We start from the raw sequence: 15,375 nt of genomic DNA, 5'->3' as shown, positions 1-15,375 counted from the left end.
TGAATTTGTTCCAAGAAATAGAGAATGTGTAGAAGTTAAGCTAGTAGCCATGTGGCACTAAAAAATAATTCACACCTAACAATGGAATTGAGATGGCTACCCCTCAACCCTGCCCTGATTAAGAATATTTCAACATAGATCACCAGCAAGCATAAGTGGTGAGTCCCCTTCTCATTCTCCAGTGATATTCTATCTAGTTTCAGAATTTATTTTCCAAGACTTTGCCTTATTTCTTTCTTTTCTTGCTTTTCTTTCTTTCCTTCTTTCCTTGAGTTTTATTCTATTGCCCAGGCTGGAGTGCAGTGACATGATCTCTGCTCACTGAAACCTCCATCTCCTAGGTTTAAGTGATTCTCCTGCCTCAGTCTCCCCAATAGCTAGGATTACAGGTATGCACCACCATGTCCAGCTAATTTTTGTATTTTTAGTAGAGACAGGATTTCTCCATGTTGCCCAGGCTGGTCTTGAACTCCTGACCTCAGGTGATCTGCCAGTTTCAGCCTCCCAAAATTCTGGGATTATAGGTTTGCAACCTGTCCTTCTGTCTCATTACTCCACTATCAGCAAGTCCTGTTGATTTTACTTTCTAAACCAATTTTTATTCATCTTCAGGCATTTTCTTTGTGCAGCCTTCACTATCTGTCATCTAGCCTCTAGTCCTGTTTTCTCACCTCCAGTGTCCAGTACAATCCCTTCTTTGAACAATAGCCAGAGTGATCCTTTGCAGATGTAAATCCCATCATATTAGCTGCTTACAGAAAACCATTCATTGCCTATCACTGGCCCCAGGATTCAGTCCAAGTTTTTTAACAATGTGCAAATTATGCTCTGACCAGCAAAAGCAACTGCACTTCTCAAATTATCTAGCTCGGCTGTTCCACAGGGCCTTTGCACATGCTGTTCCCTGTGTTTGAAAACATCACCCTTCTCCTAATCTGAGTAAATCTGTGTTTCTTCAATTTTGAAATCTTCTCAAACTTTTGCCCTCCTCAATTCTCATCTATGTTAGAATTAACCACTTATCCCTTGAGGCTCCAAATGGCTGCATGTATACCTCTATACAGTGTTTGTTAAATTAAGAAATTAAATTGCCCACAGGACCACTTGGTGGAAAAAAAAAAAATCAGCAAATTCATACATTCGTTCTTGGGCTTTTTCTTATTATAAGAGGTCCCAAGCACTTAGCATTGAGCCAAAGAAGAAATTCAGCAAATTTCAAGATTTACTCCCTTTCTTCAACTAGCTCATGATCTTCATACAGGAGCCTGCTAATTAGACTATATAATTAGTGTCATCATGGAGATCTGAAGAATAATCAAGTGAGGTGAGATTTTTCATTTTCCTGTGCCATCTGGGGACATCGAAAGCATAACTTTCCGATGTCATATCATTAACAAAACAATTTATTCAAGCAAGAGATAGTACCATTTATGTTTCTGTGGGACAAAGGTACAGAGTAAGCATGAGCTGTTCATCCTTAAAATCTTGACTGTCCCCATAGAGTCTCAGTTGGTGGGCAGGGGGCAGTAGCCAGCCCTTGCTTTCTCCTCTGTAGAAGCTGCTGGCCAGTGGCAGTCCTTTCCACCAGGGACCTTATTGCCATGAAGGAGGAGGATTCAGGAGCATATTCGGCTTTTGATGGGCCACCATCTGGAGCTGTCACATTTCTTTCCCCCAGGCAATAAAGGTGTTGTTTGGAGCTTATTAATCCAGAATAACAACAACAAAAAGTATATAACTACATGGAGAATTTAGCTGGCTGGGATGGGAGTTGGCGTATGAGTGCTTAACTTTTGAGAGAATGTGACAATTTTTTTTAGGAAATGTGAAGGGCAAGATAGTTACTCCTCAAGGACATTGAAAACCAATAATAACAAGCACCTTAAAATGGCATGTTAATCTTTGTAGCAATCTTTCTTCTGCATTGTAAAGATGTACAGTTCCTTGGATTAGAGTTACCTAGAACAGGAGAACATAACTGGTGGGAGTCATGGCATTCCCTGATTATGTTGTTGTTGTTGTTGCTGTTGTTATTATTATTATGATGATTATTACTATTGGGCTTATTCAATTCCTAATGAAATTTCTAGGCCTAAAATGTGTTTCATTAGCATACTTCATCAAAAAGATTTAGCTGAACTCGTGCTATCCACAGGAATTGTGAAAAAATAGATTGTGCACTTACATAATAGGACTCAAGAGACCTGGATTTTGTCCCAGCACTGCCCAGGGTGAATTGACATCCCACCCTGTTCCTGCATTTTCCCATCTCTAAGACTGGGATGGGATATATCGGACATGACAAATTTCTTTCTGGCTCTGCCTTTCTTGGCATCTGTATTTCCATGAGTTTTATTTCAGCTATATTTCTCTTAACAATGATACTATAATAGAATATTATAAGGAAATCATCAGATAAAGTTCACTAGAACATCAAAATTTCCATCGTGTTGATCAGGAATACATAGCTCTGAGTTCTGTGACACTTATAAAGAAGGCCTTATAATCAACATTAGTGAAATTGGATGTTCATTAAAATATTGGTAACATTTCTAAAAATAATGATAGCCATGTCAAGCAGGCCACAGAATATATCCATTACACAACTATGGTGACCATAAGGTATCAAATCAAGCCCATTAATTGTACTTGAGTGGACCAGTTGTCACTATAACCTTGATCAGTATTGAGATTGTTAGTAATCATAATTAATAATAATAATTTCTATACAGCTTTAAAGTCCATTCAGAACACTTTTAAATTCATACATAGTATTTCTTAGTGAGTAAAGAGAGCAAGCTACTCAGAGGTGAGTTATCATCTGACAGATATTAGGTGTGCGACATCAAGGTACAACGGTTATAAAGTTTACAGCATGGTGTCTAGCACAAAGTGAGTGCTTGGTAAAAGTTGGATCAATTGTCATTTTCATGGGACAGGTAGGCAGGAGGAGAAATAGTTAGATCAATTTTCCAAGTGCTCCGTTTACCACATCTCCTTTAGAATCCAATTCTCCTTATTTCTGAGCCTATGTACTATTTCTATAATAGTATGTTAGGAAGGAAGGAAGGAAGGAAGGAAGGAAGGAAGGAAGGAAGGAAGGAAGGAAGGAAGGAAGGAAGGAAGGAAGGAAAGGAAGGAAGGAAGGAAGGAGGGAGGGAGGGACGAGGAGAGGGAAGGAGGGGAGGGAAGGAGGGAGAGAGGGTAAGCGATTGGGAGAGGGGAAGGAAGAAAGAAGGAGCAGGGGAAGGGAAGGAAAAGGAAGGGAAGGGGAAGGAAAGAGGAAGGGACAAAGGAAGGAAAGAAAAAGAAAATTTAAAGAAGATCTAATGAAAATATGGAATGTTATCTCTCTTTTTCCCTCATGAAATATAGACTGAGAATGAATCCATTTGGATAGAATGGAATTTCTTGGAACAAGTATTTGTGGTTGGGATGGCTCCTGTAAAAGTTGTGTAACTCTCTATCATTCAGTGGGTTTTGAGCGTTAGAAATGGGCTGAGTGTGATGTGAGATATGGATACCTATTGCAGACAGCTTCATCTTTAAGCACGTACTCTGTGCCAGGCACCGCGCCAGGGACTTCAGTGCACTATCCCATTTGTGACTCACAATGGTGTTGAAAAGTGGATAATTTTAAGCCTATTTACAGATGAGGAAACAGAGACCAAGTGAGCGCTTAAGTAATTTGTCCAGGGACATGTATCTTGTAAGTGACCGAGCCAGAATTTAAATCCACACTTCTTGTACTCCCAAGTCTGCTTCTAAGTCACAAAGCTTATTCTCTAGTCTTCACATCCTGCTTCGCCAGAGAGGACATTTACATAAGAGGCAAAGCGAAGGAGCTGCCTCTGTGGAGAGACTCCTTTGTATATTGGATCATATCATTTTTAGAACTGAGTTCTGCGAAGTGAAGGAGGCATTGTCATTTCCATTTCTCAGATGGTGAAACAGGTTCAGATGGGTAGAGTGGCTGGCAGGAAGATGAGGGCAGGACAACTGCTCAGGTACTCTGGGAATGTCTTTTCAGGAGTTAGCCTTGAGGTTGAGTTACTGTGGGTTTATTTTCTCCTTTCTGATGACTGGCAAGAAAGGCGTTAGTGCAAAGTTGTAAAAGCAAAGTCTCTTTGCTTTTATGACTTTGGCTGAAACCCTACCATAACCTCCAGGGAGTCAGTCAGCTTTTGCTGGTAAGCCCCAGGCTCTCCATTAGGAAAACATGGCTAAGAATTGTGCTTATTTCAAATGAGCGATGAGAAGATTTGATGCTTTAAAGTTTAGCAGTGTGCATTGTCTTAGCAAGCACCATAGAAATTTTAATTGGCACATCATCGCCATCATCATCATCATCATCAATTTTACTGTCTAGCAGCAATGGGAACTTGAATTAGCCAGCCAAGATGGAGTCAATTCATGAATTAATGTTCACATGAAAAATCCTAGGCTCACCACCTCTTTTCTGTCTTATCTTAGGTCAGTCACTTGACACTCCTTCCCCTCTTTGGGCTTCAAGATTCTCATCTCTAAAGTGGGGCTAATAAAGATTCCTGCTGTTTCACCCCTTTGGAGGGAGGTCCTAATTTTTCAGTGAGGTAATGAAAACTTTAGAGTTTTGCAAACTCTAAAGCGGACTGGGTATATAAAGAGCCTGTGTTGCTAATTCATCTTCAAGTATTTTTCTATTTTTTAAATAACTAAAATTTATGCTTAAATATACTTTCATTGTGGATATAAAAGACAAAAATATAGACAAAACAAAAGTCCTCTGGACTCATTTTTATATGCTTACCCTGGGCTCCCCCAATCTCTTCTTCAGAGGTCCCCCAGTATGTACCATCCCAATCCCTGTTTCTATCATACTCAGTTTGCTGTTGTTGTTATTTAATATTTTGCTTTTACAATGAAATATATGGCAAAGTGTTTAAGTGGTGGGTACAGGACTCAAATTGCCTGAGTTTGAATTGTAGCTGTATCATATTTTAACAACGTGAATAAGTTGTTTTTCCTCTTTGGTCAATTTTCTTCTCTGAAAAGTGAGTAGAGTGTACAAACTCAGGACTTTGTTGTGAGGATTGACTAGGTTAATGCAGCATCCAACATTTAGTGATTCTTAGTATATGTTTATTAGTATTATTATTGGACAGGTGAATTAATGAAGACATGGGTCATACTTGAATCCTTGACACTTAGCCTGTTGCCAGGTGCCCAGTGGGTGATTGATAAAGATTTATTCAGTCAGTAGAAAAATGCTACATTCATTTTTATCTGAGGATGCCACTAAGGAGTGTAGAAAGCTCAGTAGAAAGACTATTAAAATCAAAATAGCTTCCATTACTTGAGTGATAACGCTGTACCAGACAAGCCCCAAATACTTAGTAAATACTGATTCATTTAACACTCACAGAAACTCTAAACAGCAGATCTTCTTATTACTGCTCTCATCTTATCAGTGAGTGAACTGACTCACAGGTTAAGTCTCTCGCACATGGTCATATAGTCAGGATTCAAACCTAGCCAGTGTGTGGCAGGGAGGAACTTTTGTTCCTAGCATAGGAACTTTTCATTTCTCTCCAATCTTGCTTCTCTACCCACAAGAGTTTGTTAACCGACTTCTCATGAAGATGCTGAGTAACTTGACTGGTAATAACCACCCAATGGTTTCTCCACTTGTCTATCTGGGTTGATAGTGTTCACTCTCTCCCCTCTGAATGATGAATATCATGATGCAGGACATAAAAATCAGTTAATACTGCCTTTGAGAACTTATGCATGGTAGTCTGAGAAAGGTGTTGAGATAATTTGGTAGGTTGAAACCTGATGGGCTGGGTAAGGCTGTTGTCCAGAGAACCACTTCATACTCATAGCCCATTGAACTTCAAGACCTCGATTACCATCCTGAACTGTGTTCAGAAGTAATACGGAATGACTCTAGAGTGCTGATGAGAATCAGGTAAGAACTGAATGGGAAGGACTCTTAGTGGGCACATCATCTGGAAGTCTTAACAGGATTATCATTGGAATCAGGAAGGAAATTACCAAGTCTATAAAATAAGATGTGAAATTGTGTATAAACATGGGGTAATGTTCAGAGTCGTTTAATAATGTATAGGAAAGTGGGTAATGTTTAGAGCCATTTAATACTGTGCAGTTCATAGACAACCAACCAATCAGAAAGGACTTTGATTCTATAGAACAGAAAGGACAGTGGTCCCAGAGAACAGCTATACTAGGGCTTATCTGTTGCCCATAAGACCAGGAACCATATCAGTTTCCATTTCCAAAGTCCTGGCATGTTATCAAAGAGAAAAATCTGTCTAAAGCAACACAGGAATTTAGTGGCAGAAGTGAGACCAGAGCCTGGACTCTTGAGTCCCATTAGAGTTAGTCAATCAGTCTAGTCTCTCCCATGGTCCTTACTGAACACTGCAAGAGCAGATCCAACTGTGAGCTAATCATTTCTCAACATGACAGTGTAAAATAAGTTTAAGTTTCCCTTTCTTCTGAGGAGCACAACATAATCTCCATAAACTAGGGCCACTGTCAAAAGTTATTTTATTTATTAACTGTTTGAAATTAGTGGTTTCACTATTCACAATAGCAAAGATATGGAATCAGTGTAAATGCCTATCAATGGTAGACTGAATTTTTAAAAATGTGGTTCATATACACCATAGAATACTATGCAACCATTAAAAAAAAAATTAGGTCATGTCTTTTGTAGCAGCACAGATGGGGCTGGAGGCCATTATCCTAAGCAAATTAATACAGGAACAGAAAACCAGATACTGCAAGTTCTCACTTATAAGTGGGAGCTAAACACTGATACATGTGAACACAAAGAAAGGAACCACAGACAACAGGGCCTACATGAGAGTGGATGGCAGCAGGAGGGTGAGGATCGAAAAATAATGAGTACTATGGTTTATTACCTGGGTGACAAAATAATGTATACATCGAACCCTGCAACACACAATTTACTTATATAACAAATCTGCACATGTACCTTTGAACATAAAAGTTATAAAAATATAAAAATTAAAAGAAAAAAATAATAAAATAAAATTAGTGTTTTTATGCATGGTCCAAGTCAATCCACGGTCTGTATGCTCCCAGGATTATGTGATGCTTTCTCTCAATGTTCATTGTAATAGTGTCACACATGGACCTAAGTTTGAAGGGCTGGCCACTGCTGGTTCCCTTTATCAGTGAAGTTAAGGACTGACTTGAGGCACTGCACAGTAAATCTCCAGTTATCATGAAGGAAATTTCAAATTTCTCATTGCTGTAGTTTATCTTAAAGGTTAAGAAATATGAACTTTGGAGCCAATTGTACTCGGTTTTTGATTGTTGCAAATTTATGCGGTAGTCTAAAGATGTTTTTCTCTATAAAATGAAGATAATCATATTACCTGCCTCCTAGGGTTCTTATAAAGACTAAATAATGTAATGTATAAACACTCACCCCATAAAACAGCAATAAATGTCCACTATTCATAACAATACTAATAATAATTTTAAAAATGAAAAATCATGCTAGTCAGCTAGCCAGGCATTAACATATTGTTGGGCACATAATTGACAATTGATAAATAATTATTGATAAATAAATGAATTATCATCATCTGCAATAACAGAAGCAGCATTTTAGTAGGAAGCATATTGGTTAGGAAATTCTCACTTTGGGATGGTTTGGATGTGTGACTTTGGGAGAGTCCTTTCCCCTCTGTGGATCTTTATTTGTGAATCAAGAGTGTTAGATTTAACAAGTTGTAAAGCACTTTCTGTTAAACACACACACACACACACAAACTACAATGAGCTGGTGTGTCAGATACTAACAGCTAACATTGTCTTTATATACCATCTAGCTAAGGTTATGTCCACGTGACAAGTTAAGTAGCAGCATAAGGCTGTGCATGACAGTGCTGGCTCAATGGCTTGGGGATTAGGTATGAGAGCTTCAGAAGAGGGAGAGATTAATTCCAACTGATGGAAGGTATAAGGAAACTTTCCTGAAAGAGTCAGGACTTTCTTCAAATGAATTTTAAGAATTTGTAGGACTCAAGCTAAGATGTGGGAGAAGCATGGCAAAATTCTGGAAGTCAGACATAGCTAAGGGTTATGGAAGTTTCACAGAGTTCACCAGACATTCACTTAACTCCTATTCAGTATAAAACACAGAGGGTAGGCCAGGCACAGTGGCTCACACTTGTTATCACAGCACTTGGGAGGCCGAGGTGGGCAGATCACCTGAGGTCAGTTCAAGATTAGCCTGGCCAACATGGTGAAACCCCATCTCTACTAAAAGTACAAAAATTAGCCAAGCGTGGTGGCGGGCACCTGTAATCCCAGCTACTCAGAAAGCTGAGGCAGAAGAATCGCTTGAACCCAGGAGGCAGAGGGTGCAGTGAGCTGAGATCCTGCCACTGTACTCCAGCCTGGGTGACAAGAGCGAGACTCCATCTCAAAAAACAAACAAAACAAAAAACAAAAACCACAGAGGGTAAATCCCATGAGAGGTTGCAAAAGGCAAAAGACTCAGGTCTCATCTTCCAGAAGCTTGAAGTGTGGCATAGAAAGGAACACAGGAGTATAAATCTAAAATACAGGAGACAGGGATAAAAACTAATCCTCTAGGAATGATTTCTTTTAATGTTTCATCAAGAACAATGTTATGAAGATATTTGCACTCGACTGAAGTCAAAGCACATAGGTTAAAGTTCTACTTTGAACATACATCTTTTGGCTAGGTGATTCCGGGTAAATTGCTGCCTCTTTCTGAACCTGAGTTTCCCATCTTTTCAAACAGACAGAGCAAAACCTACCTATTTGAGTTGCTGTGAGGCTGTAGGTTAGGTCCACGCACGGCACAGAGAAGGGACTCAGCAAGTCATGCTATTCTCAATTGCTGTAGATTGAGCTCATCACAAAGCATTGCTGAATTAGTTTCCCATGAGAAGGTCTTCACTGAAGAAAAATTGCACATCTTCAAACTCAGTTGATGTAAAACTGGCCAATTAGACAGAGATTCTGCAATTTCTGAAAAAAAAAATTAAAAAAAAACAGATCTGAAAACGTTGTCCATTAAATGACTCAAGGCCTCCACTCAAATAAACCACAAGATACATTTGTCCTGGAATTAAGCAGAAAGGGTTATCAAACGTTTCATTTTCCACTCAACAAAACACTGCAACATGCACTGAATGAAGAGAACGCCCACCATGGCCCATTTCTGATTTCTCACAAAGCTTCCTCTTCCACGGGATATCGAGATATTTTCCTGATTAAAATTTAAAACAATAGCAAGATTAAAGGTGGATTAGAGGCAGGCCAGCCAAACAGTTAAGAATGTGAACTTTGGAGAGAGATAGCCTTGGTTAAAATGTGTCATGGAATCTCACCAACTTTTTAAAAATCTCATTATTTTCAGCTTCATTTTTTTAATCTGAAAAGATTGAGGAAAATAAGAAACATTACAGATCATAATTTGAGGATTAAATGAATGTAAAATTAAATATATGTAACCAATCAGAATAGTGTCTGTCATACTAAATTATACCTAATTATTATTACTAAAGGAATAATAAATGAAATTTATAAAACAATATGCCTTTTTACAATTTTTTAAAAGCATGCAGTGTAAATTAGTGGTCTTCATCTTTAATTAAAATTCTATGCATAAGAAATGCCTTGGGCACCTGAGATTAACAAAATAGGGCACCTTGGCATGAGTCAAAGGACCAGGGTTGTAATGCAGGCATTTCTATTTTAGTTTCCTAGTCTTAAACCTGCAGGAAGGTTAAGAGAGAACTCTAGTTGATTCTAAGCCAACCACCACTGGACACAAAAGTTTCAAAAACATACAGAGGAAAACATCCTGAGGTCGCCATCTTCACTTCTAGTTTCAGAAGTCCCTGACTCCCAACCCCCTACCTACTCCATACAGGCAAACAATCTGATCACCAGCTCTCTTTCTGTGTGGCTCTAACCTCAGAACAGCAATAAGTAAATCACTGTATTAATTTTTGTTTCCGAAGGATATTGGAGATTCTGAAAACTACTCTGGGCTGTGGGTAAATTTATTTTTCATATGATTTAAGAAGACAGAAGGACAGATAGAAAATTTATGGGCAATTCAGATAAACTGGATTCAGACTTACCTCCTAGTCTTGTGAAGTTAAAAACTTAGTACAGGGCCCAACACATAGTGGGTGCTTAACATGAGGGAGTCATTATGACTGCTAGTGTGATTATTACAATTGTCAACTCTAGTATATATGTTAAATTAATACAACTAAAGTACTGTTGGGGGGAAGTAAAGAAGTTAATGTTTATCCAACACCACTGACATATGTACTCATCACTGTGAAACATGATATCCACGTCTTATTTAATCTTCTAGATAACCCTACGAAATCCATAAAAATGAAAAATGAGATTCAAAAGGTTAAGTGGTTTTTCCTATCGCCTTGAGCTAGTACACAGAGTGCTAGATTTGGATTGGCTGAGCTCTCCACCATTTATTTAGTCTCTCCAGTTCAGTGTTGTTGTTTTTTTCTCCTGTAAAATGGGATGACTGTTAGATCTCCTCTGTAAGTTTGTTATAAGGATTAGATGGGATCGCTCCAATAAACAGCGCTTATATATTGCTTGGAACACACTGCATACTCACTCAGTGTAAGCTGTTACTGTAATTGCTATTTAGCAAAGATAGGATTTGAACCCAATTTATTCTACTCCAAAGTCTACATTCATTTTAATGACCATCACTTGAGCAACTGAAGAACTGTATCTTTCAGGGTGTTCACAGATGCATCATCTGGGAAAACTGAGGCAGAGAAATAAAAGAAATTAAACTAATTGTTTATTAAGAAACTAATGGACTCATAGCACCATGATTGGCACCACAGGATAAAATAAAGAAGTTCTACAACATATATAAATATATATACTTAAATTCAACAGGGGTTGTGGACAAACATCTTTATGTACAGCGCTGAGCTAGGCAGCTGGGAAAGAACACATATGAATGCAACAGTCTCTGACCCAAATGGAAAAAAGAAGCATGCCAATATGTAATTATGCCTAAGAGTTTGCTTTCAGGGTGTGCTGATAGAAATTCAGAGGAAGTTCGACAAGAGCCCAGAGGAGGGAGCCCTTCAGGCTGCTCCGGGAGGGGTGCAGTTAGTTGAAGATTCTCCGAGCAGGTGACAGAGCTGGCCCTTGAAGATTCTTACCTTTAAAGGTCTTCACCCTCGAAGGGTTCTAATCTTGGAGGAAAGATATAAACAGGACACTACACTAAGAACAATGGGAGATCCTATCTCAGTGAGTTCCAGATTCTGTGAGACAGATGATGTTTGCTTTAGGAATTCTAAGATGAGAATTATCCATCTGGCTTGACATAAGAAATACATAGGGCTCTGGCTCCAGAGAAGAGCTGAGGAAAAAAGCTCAAAGGGCCATTAAAATTTAGATCTGTGGAAATGAAGAGAGGGTACTTATTTATTGAGGACCTACTATGTCATGCAACACACTAATCTAGTCCTCATGACAACTCCATGGTAAGGTCACAGAGACTCAGAGAAATTAAGCAATTTGCCGAGAGTCATAGGAACCCAGGTCAGGGTGACTCTGAAACATACTTTGAACCACCCTCACCCACATTAAAATCAGTATCAATCTTTAGGGCCCTACTTTGATGTTACTGTTCTAATTTCCAATAGAACCTTATGTCCTTTCTGGAAAAATGCTTTTAGTAATTGCCAAACAAAATGAACATTGAAGGAGCATATCATAAGAGTAAAGAAACAGAGTCAAAGTACATTTTAGGACAAAAATCCCCATGAACTTAAAGGAATCCCTGGGGAGGGGGACTGGATGGAAGGAAACTAACTGAATATGGGATGACTAGATGGGAATTGTTGCCTTACTCCAATAGTTAGAGGCTCCATTATATCTCAAATCTGGAAATGATCTTAGGAATATTTGATTCCAGTTTTTTTCATTTTACATGAGAACAGAATGAGATCTACAGACACTACACAAAGCAGAATTAGATCCTGAGTCACCTGACATTCAAATGATTGCTCTTCTACTAAAAATGATTAAAAGAGAGGGAACACATCCATAAAAGATCAAGTGTTGGAGTAAAAAAGGGATAGCAGCACATGATACATTTTATATATATATATACACACACACACACATACACAGACATGTGTATATATATATGAAGGTCTTATATATATACATATATATATGAATGTCAGTCATAGATCAAGGGTTAGGGTGGGTCATGAACCGATAATTAAATTTTATCTAATTTTATGCACTCAGTTAAAAATAAGCAAATACATACATACATATATGCATAAAGGGTTAGAATGGCTTCCAAGACAGATGGAAACAAATAGTAAATGTATGTTCAATGAATCGATAAGTGAAATGTCTTGCCAAGTGATCCCAATGCATTTGGGGACTGAGATCAAGGAGCTCAAAGAGCTATAAGACATGAACTTCATTGTCCCTTGGTTTTCCTGCCTCCTAGAGGAGAGAAATAACTTGGCCTCTTCAATTCTTGTTTGTCTTTAAGAACCTGAGGAGCACTTTGTCTGTGACAACAACAATAGAACAAATAGTATTCATATATCATTTTTACTGTTTACAAAAGATTATACTCCAAAGCATATCTTGTCTTCAAAATAAATTTGCCAAGTAGATATTCCCATTTTAAAGGTAAGGAAGCGGAAGGGAAGAGAAATGAAGTGACTTACTCAAGGCCAGAGAACTGATATGCGTTGGAGGGAGTAGCAAATGAGAAGGAAAAATCTTGTGCTCCCACTGCTGGTCTGAGAATTGAATAATTCCCAGTTGTCTAGGAATATTCAAAATTACTGCATACGATGGCTAAAAATCCCCCTGGAAGACATGCAGTTTCTAAATGCCTAATTGCCACAACTGAAGTAAATCAGTAGTCATGATCCAGCCTCTATTGGAGAGGAAGGGAGATTTTGAATGATACAATTTATGTTGTTCAACATAGCTCTCTTTTTATCCAATGGCAACCTTTTACAGATGACTTGGAGTTGCAAAAAGTCAAAGATTCGCTTAGGCAAATTCTTTATTCATGACATTGTGCATCCAAGATTTTCTTTCTCCAGTCAGTCCCTGGAAACACATTTAGGTTATGGTGCTATTTTCATTTTATGACTACAGAAACAGAGTTCAAATGTTCTTAGTCTAAGACTATAGAGCAATTTCTTTCTAAACTAGGAAGGTATAAATCTGAGATCTCCCATTTTCAGAAAGCTTCCATGATCTTTGCATATATCGCATTCCAGCTTTCATAGAGGGGATGTCTGAGTCATTTGCTCATCCGACAAATCGTCATACTTTCACCAACAAACATTCTTCCTCCCTGGTTTTCTCTCTTCCTGAAGCTTGTAGCAATGTTCCCAGCTCTCAAGAAAGATCTGGAGCAGCTCGGAAGATAAGAGCACTTGGAGAAGAAAGTTACAATTTAGTGGAGTTAATTTCATTGCAGGCTTTCAGCACGCTATTCACATGCAAACTTCACACAGAATATTTTTATCACTACCTTATTGGAATAGATTGGTAATTAATAGTTTGTAATCTACCACTGCTAACACGTTTTGACTCATTAAACACTTGGACAAAATAAAAGAGGATCTGTTTTGCCATAAGGGGGAGCTTTTGAGTTCTATAAAGAGGGGGAAAAAAGAAGAAAAAAATACATTATATGTATGTCCCAGTTCAAAAACAGACCTACAAAGCAGCAAATGGTCAGATCCTTACCTGTGACTTTAACAATTTCAGAGGACCTGAATTGCTTCAGTTGAAAAAATTAGGCAAATTAATATTTTCCTCTCATTTTCTTCCTATAAAATTAAAATAATTTCTAATGACCAACAGAGTATTTTAAAGAATATTCGTGGGAATTCAGAGACCCAGTTGCACTGGGACTACAGCTTCTGAAAGGCGGATGTCCTGGACAGTGCGTTTCTTCTATTTTCTTCTGATGATTCCATAAGGACTTTGGAAACATTTGAGTTAGCCGAAGTCAGCCTTATCTGGGGGCTCAGAACAGAGGGGAATGGTTCATCATTGTACAACTTTAAGGAAATTCTGAGAGGGAAAAGGACAGAGGAAGCAAAAAAAGAGGGAAAAGAAGAAGGAAAGAGGTAAAGAGAGAGGAGAGAGGAAGGGGGAGAAGAGTGAGGGGGAGAGTGAGAAAAAGAGAAAGAGGGAGAGAGGGAGGGAGGGAGAGACAGAGAGAGAGATAAAAATTTTAAAAATCTAAGAATCAAGTTTCAAGACTCTTTACGTGCTATAGAAAAGGATGAGGTTTACCGGCAGAGTGCAAAGGGGATCCTAAGAGAAGAGAGAGATTTTTCTTCCGCCATCAGAAATAATAATAATAATAATAATAATAATAAGTCGGGGGAGTGAGGGAGGGAAAAAAAGCAAGCAAAACAAAACAAAAACAGGAATGTGTGTTTTGAGCAGGAATGAAGAGAGCTGGGAGGACCGTAAGGGGGTGTGTACAGAATTTCATTAAATTGTTACTTTAAGATTGTCTTCTTAAAAAAAAAAAAAAAAAAAAAAAGGGAGGATAAAAGGAGGGGGTGGAGAAGCGGGAGCGAAGGAAAGGAGGCAAACGGCAAAGTGAAGGAAAGCTGGGTAGCTCGGCCTCTCCAAACTGATTGATTAGTCATGATCCCCGCAGTTTTAACAGGGACTCATTCAATTGGGAAGGTGGAGCGCTGGGGAGCAGATTAGCATACGCTTGTTTACTCATCTTCTGAGGGATTTTTTCCCCCTCTTTCCTTTCATTTTGAGAAGAAGGAGGGAGGGGAGGGGGGACTGGGGGGGGAGAAGGGGGCTGTGGCTTGTGTTATAAAGGACGCAAAAAATAAATAAATTAGAGCATCTTTTGGGGGGAGGGAATTCAGCGGATCAGTCTTAGAGGAGCTATTTTTTTTAAGAGAGAGAAATCATATAAAATAAAATGAAATAAAAACAAGGAGGAAGGCAACCAGCTGTTAGGGGGGGAAATAAGGCAGATAAAGGAGCGGGGAGAGAAATTAATTGCCAGCCAGGAGGAGTTGGGCTGTATTTTTCAAAGGTGGGGAGAGTGGAGCACACACCTTGAGGAGGAAAGCGAGAAAGAAAAGAAAAAAGCAAGTGGAAGGGGGGGCTCGCCCAAGAAGGGTGAAGAAGCGAAGAAAGTCGAGGCGCCGAGGCTCCCAAAGCTGGCAGCTCCGGGCGGCGGTGCAGGGGCGAAGGGGGGGCGGGGGGAACCGTCGGACATGCGGCTCTGGAGTTGGGTGCTGCACCTGGGGCTGCTGAGCG

The sequence above is a fragment of the Colobus angolensis genome, unplaced genomic scaffold (assembly GCF_000951035.1).
Source record: "Colobus angolensis palliatus isolate OR3802 unplaced genomic scaffold, Cang.pa_1.0 Scaffold301, whole genome shotgun sequence".
Lineage (NCBI taxonomy): Eukaryota > Metazoa > Chordata > Mammalia > Primates > Cercopithecidae > Colobus > Colobus angolensis.
The sequence above is the reverse complement of the archived record's forward strand: the minus strand, read 5'-3'. Positions refer to the sequence as shown.